The sequence below is a fragment of the Ostrinia nubilalis genome, chromosome 19 (assembly GCF_963855985.1).
Source record: "Ostrinia nubilalis chromosome 19, ilOstNubi1.1, whole genome shotgun sequence".
Classification (NCBI taxonomy): Eukaryota; Metazoa; Arthropoda; class Insecta; order Lepidoptera; family Crambidae; genus Ostrinia; species Ostrinia nubilalis.
The window spans coordinates 10,015,617-10,024,040 of record NC_087106.1 but is presented as its reverse complement, the minus strand read 5'-3'; the positions used below and the strand labels follow the sequence as shown (position 1 = coordinate 10,024,040).

The 8,424-nt window shown below is 35.9% G+C and overlaps 1 non-coding gene across 1 annotated transcript; it reads right to left on the bottom strand.

Annotated features, from left to right (window-relative positions):
• Nucleotides 1-2,141: 2,141 nt before the first annotated feature.
• On the bottom strand, nt 2,142-2,223 carry Trnal-aag (transfer RNA leucine (anticodon AAG)). The gene has a single exon. It is a non-coding gene; the product is annotated as a tRNA-Leu (tRNA).
• Nucleotides 2,224-8,424: the final 6,201 nt, after the last annotated feature.

The following is an 8,424-nucleotide window of genomic DNA, read 5'->3' as shown; positions in this document are numbered from 1 at the left end:
TACAAAATTCCACTCTGTATAAATACCTCTTTAACTTGATCATCTATTGAAGAAGAATCAAGAATTGCAAGTGGAGTTCCTAGAAAACGTCTAGTTCTGAATGAAGTGATAAGTTATAAGTATGATACATAATAAAATTATTTACAGTAATATACGGTTTACTTATTTTTCAAGACATGATAAATGTTAAAAACCCGATGTATAACAACATTCTTCATACACAATCTAAAATGTATAGGTAGGCATTCGTACTTCATGTTCATTAATATTAAAGTCATAAATAAAAAATTAAACAGTATCAAGATCGTTTAATCCAATTTCCCCAGTATTGCACTCAACAAAGTTTATTTTCCCCATTTGCCATGAGATTCTGGTACACCTATATCAATAGTTAGGTATCTGGGGGCACGGCAGTGCCCCCACCAAGTCGAGCAAAAAAGCGGCACGGCCGTACCATCCTTTTCTCAAAGCAATTCAGGCCATTTACGACCCCCTGTATCATCGTTGTGGATAAAACTAGAAGACTGAATTTTCAGTATCCATGCAGGCATTGTAAAGACACGCTATATTTCAAATTTCATTCAATTTGAACCAGTAGTTTAAGAATTTTAACGGGTCAAAGTTTCTCAATTTTGTCACTCACTGACTGACTGACTGACTGACTCACCGCAACCGCTAAGTCTAGCAAAATTTTTCAATTTCGGTCCAGTTTTATAAATATTTAACTACTTACTTAAATAACTTTGTAATACCATATAAATAAAAAGGCGCACGGTAGTGTCCCCGCCAAGTCGAGTAAAATTTTTCAATTTTGGTCCAGTTTTCTAGATACATAACTGCTGTCTACAAAAAACAAAAAGAAATGAGATCCCATCAAAAACAATACTTGTCAAAAAAACCAAGTCTCGCAACTCAGTTGTTCTACGGTAAAAAGTTGTGAGATCCATGTAATACCAAGTCCAGGCCAGAAAATCTTTAACGTTTTACATAAATTATTGACTTGGCCATCGCACTAAATAATTTAATTTACACGTTTTTCATGCGATGGCCTCCATTCCCGACCATTCCCCCAACACGTGATATTTGATAACGATCGCACTTGACATTGACTTCCTTTCGCCACGCTGCTATTGTCATCTGGTTTTGACATTTCGACAACAGTGCTTGTCAAACAGAACGCCCAACATAAAAAGACCCTTCGCTTAATAGTCAGCTAAACAAATCACAGGCCTACCATTTTTGGAATCGTGACACGTGATGATACCAATGAAAGGTGACATTTCTTACAGTCGTTTAATATTGAAATTGGAGCTCTACATATTTTGGTACTTTATTATTAGGCCACGTGAAGATCTGGACAAGGTATTTTCAGCTTTATGTCGTACTAAATAGAGTGTAGCAAAAGTTAAGATTGTTATTTATATTACACAGCAGAGTCAAACGCGTGGGTTTTGATTGTATTCATTCGTTTTTTATCTATAAATAATAATAAAAAGTTTACTGGGTCAGGATGTTGAGAAAGCTTTATATAAATGAAACATGTGCTTTCTTTTTTCAGTATTTATTTTAAGTTTGATGTACTTTTTTATTATTTTTCAAATTATAAAGCGTTACATTATTTTATTAGTGCGATTTCAAATGTAAAGAAGTAACTAATATTAGCAAATGTTATTGATATTACCTATTTATAAAGATAGCAATGAGCTTAACAGAAATTATGAAAAACTATTATGGTCACCGTCTCTGAATTTAATTAATACACAGTTATTAATTTTTTTATTATTATGTGGGGTAGAAGTTCTACATAAACATAAAAATCCACCATAAATAAAATTCTGCATATTTTATTATAATCAAATCCCTATTAAATACATAAATACAGAGTGGAATTTTGTAAAATAAATTACTCTTAATACCTACCCTAGAAAATTTTACTCAAAGAAAACACTTCTTTATTTTTGAAAAGAAAGAGAAATGCATTCAAAGATTTCCAAAAAATCCAGGTGGCTTTACAAATTTCCACCCTGTATGTCCTATTTCCTAAACCTACGTTACATAGTTAATATAGTAATCAAAAAGTACTATGGCACAATAATATCCAAATCATAAGTAAAAAAATAACAAAAAAATAGCAAAAAACTTGGCAGCGGTGGGATTCGAACCCACGCCTCCGAAGAGACTGGTGCCTTAAACCAGCGCCTTAGACCGCTCGGCCACGCTACCGATGGTGGGGTGGTCGAAATTATCCAATGGTTACTTTATGAGGATTTCCAAAACATCAACCATAGGATTTGCTACACTGCACAGTCACGTGGATGCGTTCTGTGGGCAAACGGTCAGCAGGTCAAATCGAATGCAGCCCGCATCATGTAAGTTTAGGATAAGTAGTGTAATGTATGTAAGGACGATAAATTCTGATAATTTTGTAATGTTTCATATTGATATTAACAAATATTTTGCTATGAAATTACTGTTTCTTACAGTAACAATACAATAACAAATTAAAAGCTAGAATGAATCCGTAGGCGGAAGCAGAAACTTATCCCAATCCCAACTTAATATTATAAATGCGAAAGTAACTCTGTCTGTCTGTCTGTCTGTTACGCTTTCCCGCTTAAACCTCGCAACCGATTTTGATGAAATTTGGCATAGAGATAGTTTGAGTCCCGGGAAAGAACATAGGATAGTTTTTATCCCGGTTTTTGAAACAGGGACGCGCGCGATAAAGTTTTTCTGTGACAGACAAAATTCCACGCGGGCGAAGCCGCGGGCGGAAAGCTAGTAAACACATATAAATCATTTTAGAAGATGGGCCATTCAAGTTCCTTCCCCCAAAACGTCTTCTTGCAAACACCTGGCGCGTCTGCTACCGCAACAAGCCATCTGCGACCGAGTAATAGACATATTTATAGGTCTTTCAGTCAGTGCCTGAGGTATGGGAGCGGCTCGGGAGGGGTGACATTGACATAATTATGAATGTGTTTTTTTTTTTAATGGCAACCAAACCTCTCTGGGAGGTTTATTTCTGCCAATGTCGAGTGAAAAATAATTGACATAGTTATCAATAGAACGTGGGTGTTTCAGATCTATTGATTTTTCATAGATTCCGTGGAGTTAAGTAAGCAGGTTTCGAGACGCCACCGGGTCCAATGCGGGTTGTTCATACGACAACCCACTCGACACTCGATGCGCGCTCAAATTCGAAGTATTTCAATGTTTTTTTATAATTTATCACTTCACTGCACTTTAGAACGCAAAATAACACCAAATTTGTACACTAAAGTCCATTAAATAATAAATTGAAACCATTAAAACAGATCGACCATGCTTCCCGTTCAACTACCCTCCACGGAATCCATGAATATGATTAATTATATCTGAAGTCTCGCTGACGTTTGACGTCTCAAAAACATCCTCCAGTGCCTCTCCCATACCACAGGCACTGACTAGGTTCAGCGCTAGACCTATATACAGAGGGTGGAATTTTGTAATGCCACCTGGAGGGAAAGTACTCTTAATATTGTAGATAGAAATTTTTTCTCAAAGAAAACATTCCTTTATTTTTAAAAAGAAATAGAACTGCATTCAAAGATTTCCAAAAGTTTGCTTGCCACACTCGGGAATCGAACCAGCTTAAATCTGTTAAAAATTACACCCTGTATTTTTATTGCATCGATCGTTAGGATCAAGTATAAGGATGAAATCTCTCTAACAAACTTGATAAATCAAATTAAAGGAAATCCATAAAATCTTAAATTATTTTAATTACCTATGTACAGAAAATTGTATCGTATGGTATAGAATTTTCGAAAAATTTTCGAAAATCTATGAATGCAGTTCTCTTTCTTTTCAAAAATAAAGGAATGTTTTCTTTCAGTAAAATTTTCTATCTGCAGTATTAAGAGTACTTTCCCTCCAGGTGGCATTACAAAATTCCACCCTGTATAATTACTATTTCTGTGGTTCGAGTTAAGAAAAAGGTATAATGTCGCACTGAAAAGGGTTATTTTACACGTAGGTAATAAAATGTCTTGTTTTCTTTTAACATGATACACTCACATTTTCTTTAAAATCTTAATTTTATTCTATGGATTGGTTGTATGATTATATGATTCCATTTGATTCTATGGTTATATTGATTGTGTTGTCAACTATCTCTTTTATTTGTTTATAACGGCCCGTATAATTAACAAAATTTAAAAAATATATAAATTCAAAAAGTTTATTCATCAAAAAAAAGATTCTAATACTGAAATATTCTAAATCCATCCAGTAGTTTTGGAGCATACAAAAATGCAAATGTTTCCTCTTAATTATTTAATTTATTTAATGTAATTATTATTGGAATTTTATGGGCCCTGGCCTGATGTGATATGAATTTTATTTTTATTTCTTTTTATTTATTTTACTTTAATATTTTTAATATTAGTAAAGAAAAATTAAATTTTATAAAAAAAATGTATTTTATTGACATCGCCAATTTTAACAGATTACGATCTCTCAGTATCTTACATAGTCACTCAATACAATCATTCACTCGGTTCACTCACTCATTCACTCGTTTACTTTATGACGATTCGAGTACCAAACTGTCAGTCGCTCTCCAACCTCCACAGTGAACGGACGTGTCGAGGCAACGTTAGTGAAGTGTTTGTGTTAAAAGTTAGTGAAGTGCTTAGTAAGTGTTCGTGTTAAGAATGGAGATGCTGCTGCCGCTCGATGCTGATGCTGCTCGATGCTGCAAGTCCAGGTAAGTGTTTTTTTATTATTTAAATGTAGGGACGGGGCATTGCAAGGAAAATCAGTTTCTTCCAATAATATGTTTAATCTTCTTTTATAAAATACAGAGCCACACTTTACTCATAACCGTCTTGCCGCCATCACCCCTTTTCTTCCTTCTCACTCACTCTCCGTACATTCGTCTCGCTCACACTCGTTCGTACATCCAAAGAGTTTAAGACAATGGAGTATTTACGCCATAGATATTACAATCCTACACTCTCGGCAATCCTGTCTTTGTCTGTCCTCAGACAATCTTAGGCTACAAATACTTACTTTCATTAAACATCATTAAACTTTGTAAATACTCAACTCATTAAATTTTAGTTACATCTCCTAACATCTTAAACTTTATACATAGCTAACTTTGTAAATAAAAACTTATTCAAGCATCCAATAGCTCCAAATTTAAACTCTATGTTACATTTAGCTTCTTACACAAAGCAAACTTTCAAAATAACTACTTAAATAAACATCTAACGGTAAACTACTATTCTTATACAATTTACATGAAATCCTTAACATTTTAGATTTTTGACTCCTTACATAGTACACATCTCATTTTACACTTTTACACATCTTACAGTTATCATCTTATTATAAACCAATCTTTCAACTTAGTCTTAAACACTTTACATCTAAGATAGTGTATATCATCTTATTTATTAATCTTATAGAAATAATTCGAAATCTTTAATTTCAGGTTACTCAATATCAAGTCTTAAGATATTCAAGTTCTAAACACACCAATGTTAATAAAACTGTAATATTGTTCATCTTTATACTTAATTAATCAGTTAGTGAAACATGAACTATGCTAAACTTTACATTTTAGTGAAATAAAATATACAATAATGAATGACCGTAACAATTGTAATAAAAATGGTTTTTAATTTACAAATTCTTTCATTCATCACCTCTTATTTAAAATAGCAAGATACTTTACCTAATTAGGCCACGGCTTCATTTGATCAGCTGAGCTGGACGTCTTATTAGGCCCTTCAGCAGCAGTATCCATCTTCTCTACGTCGTAACGATCTTTCCGCTTAACCTTCGTCACCCGGTACGGTCCTAGATACTTAGGTTTCAGCTTCAAACCCGGTCCATACTGAGTCCTCTTTATGGCCACCAAATCTCCTTCTTTGTATTGAGAACTTGGTTTCCTCTTCTCATTGAAAGTCTTCCTATTTTCCTCCTGTACCTGAAGTATTTGCTGCTTAGCTTTCATTCTAATGTCTTCTCTTTGTTCATCATATTGATCAATCTCTTCTTGTCTTAGTAAATCCAATATTTCCAGGTCTTCTTTACATCTCATGTTTATACCAACCATCAGATGAAATGGAGTCGTGTCTATGCTACGCTGGTAGGTACTATTTATAACCCTCTGCACTCGGCTGATGTGCTTGTACCATAATGATGGATGTTCTATACACAACTTGGTCAACACAGCCAAAATAGTCCTATGTAGTCTTTCTACCTGTCCATTTCCTCTTGGTACACCCGTCGTGATGGTGACATGTTGAATATTCTCTTCTTTGCAATAATCTTGAAATTCACCCCCGGTGAATGCCGTTCCTCTGTCACTTATTATTCTTACAGGATTTCCAAAATGCTGTTGGTGCATCTTCAGCTTCTCAATTGTCTCTTTACTCGTTGTACTCTTAGTTGGAAATATCCATGTGAACTTCGTGAATCCATCTACTATTGTCAAAATGTGGTTATATTGTTTCTTCGTGTCTGTCAACGGTCCTACATGATCTATATGAAGTGTGTGTAAGGGAATACCTTCTTTATCTATTAGGTTCAAATAGCCTTCTTGTTTCCCAGCCTTCTTAGTTGCCATCAGACAAGGTATGCAGGTAACCACAAACTCTTGCAACTTCTTTTGTAAGTCTTGTATGTAATAGTCTTGTTTAATTATCTCAATTGAAACAAAATGTCCTTCTTTAATAAATCTGTTAGTGGTTTAGCTATCTGTGCATAATCTTTTATATATTTTCGGAAATATGAGGTTAGACCAAGAAAACTGCGAACTTGCCTTGTTGTTGCTGGCTTTGGATATCTCATCACTGCATCTATCTTCTCAGTGGTCGGTCTCACCTCTCCGTCTTTAACCAAGTGTCCCAAATATTCTATTTCTCTGCAAACCAATGTTGCCTTTTTCCAATTCATTTCTAACCCATATCGCTCTGAAATCATAAGTACATCTTTAAGGCGTTGCACAGCTTGAATTTCGTCTTTTGCAGGAATCAACAAATCGTCAATGAATATAATTACTTCTCCCTTCGCTAATAGGTCTCTGAAGATTATCGTTAAAAACTCATACTGTCCATTGTGTGTAACAAAAGATGTATACTTTATCGACTCTTCACTTACTCTCAGGTGAAAGAACCCGTCTTTTAAATCTAACACGCTGTACACCTTGGCATCTTTTAATTTATCTATTAAATCTTCAATTACTGGTAATGGAAACTCGTCTTTCATAATCTTTCTGTTCACCATCCTATAGTCAACACAAACTCTAATGGAATTATCTTTTTTCTTGACCAAAACCAATGGACTGCTATATTCAGAGTGACTTACGCGTATTATGTCCTTTTCTAACCATTCTGCAATCTGTTCCTCCACAATCTCCTGCTCCTTAAGTGCCAGTCGTCGCGGTCGTAGTGCCACAGGTACCTCATCCTTAAGCACAATCTTAAGCTGCAGTGGTGCTTCCTCCGTCTGTTCCGGTTTGTACTTCTGTATACACTCGATGACTTCCTCTCTCAAAGCTGGATCTTTCATGGGACCTACAACAGAATTAGATGAACATACCTCACTCACATAACATCCCAGTCGTTCCCATTCTTTAGTATAAAACTTTACACAACCCTTTTTAATCACAACTGTTACGTCATTCAAAAACTCTTGTCCTAGTATTACGTCGTAAGGTACATATTCTTTGTTTATTACATGAAATATCACGTCTACATAATATTGTTCGTCTACGCACAGGTTTAGGAGACACTTTCCCAACGAACGCACTGTTCCTTGTCCAATTCCAGATAGCACCAAATCATCTTTCTCACATTTGGGCTTTCCCAACTCGATGTAAACGTCCTCTGATATGATATTCACGTCGCTGCCGGAGTCAACTAACGCTTTTTGCGGTACTTCATTCATTGTCAACACAATAACCGGCTTTTTCTCCTCCGTTTTGTTGATCTGCGAGGTTGACAATGTTGTTGACATCTCGTCGTAAACAAATGTCGCCATCTTTGGTTCGTCGTCGTTCGTACTAGAGCCGCTAGGGGCGCTGCCTTCTATGGAGTTTGACGTAGTGAATATCGTCCGCTTCTTGTCATGATGTTGGTAGTCTTGTAGTTCGTTCCATAGCTCACCGCTACAGGCGCCGCAGTCTCGAGTGATGTCAGCCGCGAACATAGCGCTCTTCTTTTGTCTGTGGTCGTCTTGCCGAGATTTACCGAACTCCTCCGAAGTCTTCCGATTCGCCGTCGCAGTCGAAGTGCAAGCCGATCCAACATGGCCGAATTGGTTGCACTTAAAGCACTTCATACCTTTGCTTTTATGCGGGCAATCAGTTGATGCATGTCCAGTCTCTCCACAGCTATAGCACCGAATCTTCCACGACCCTCGTCGATC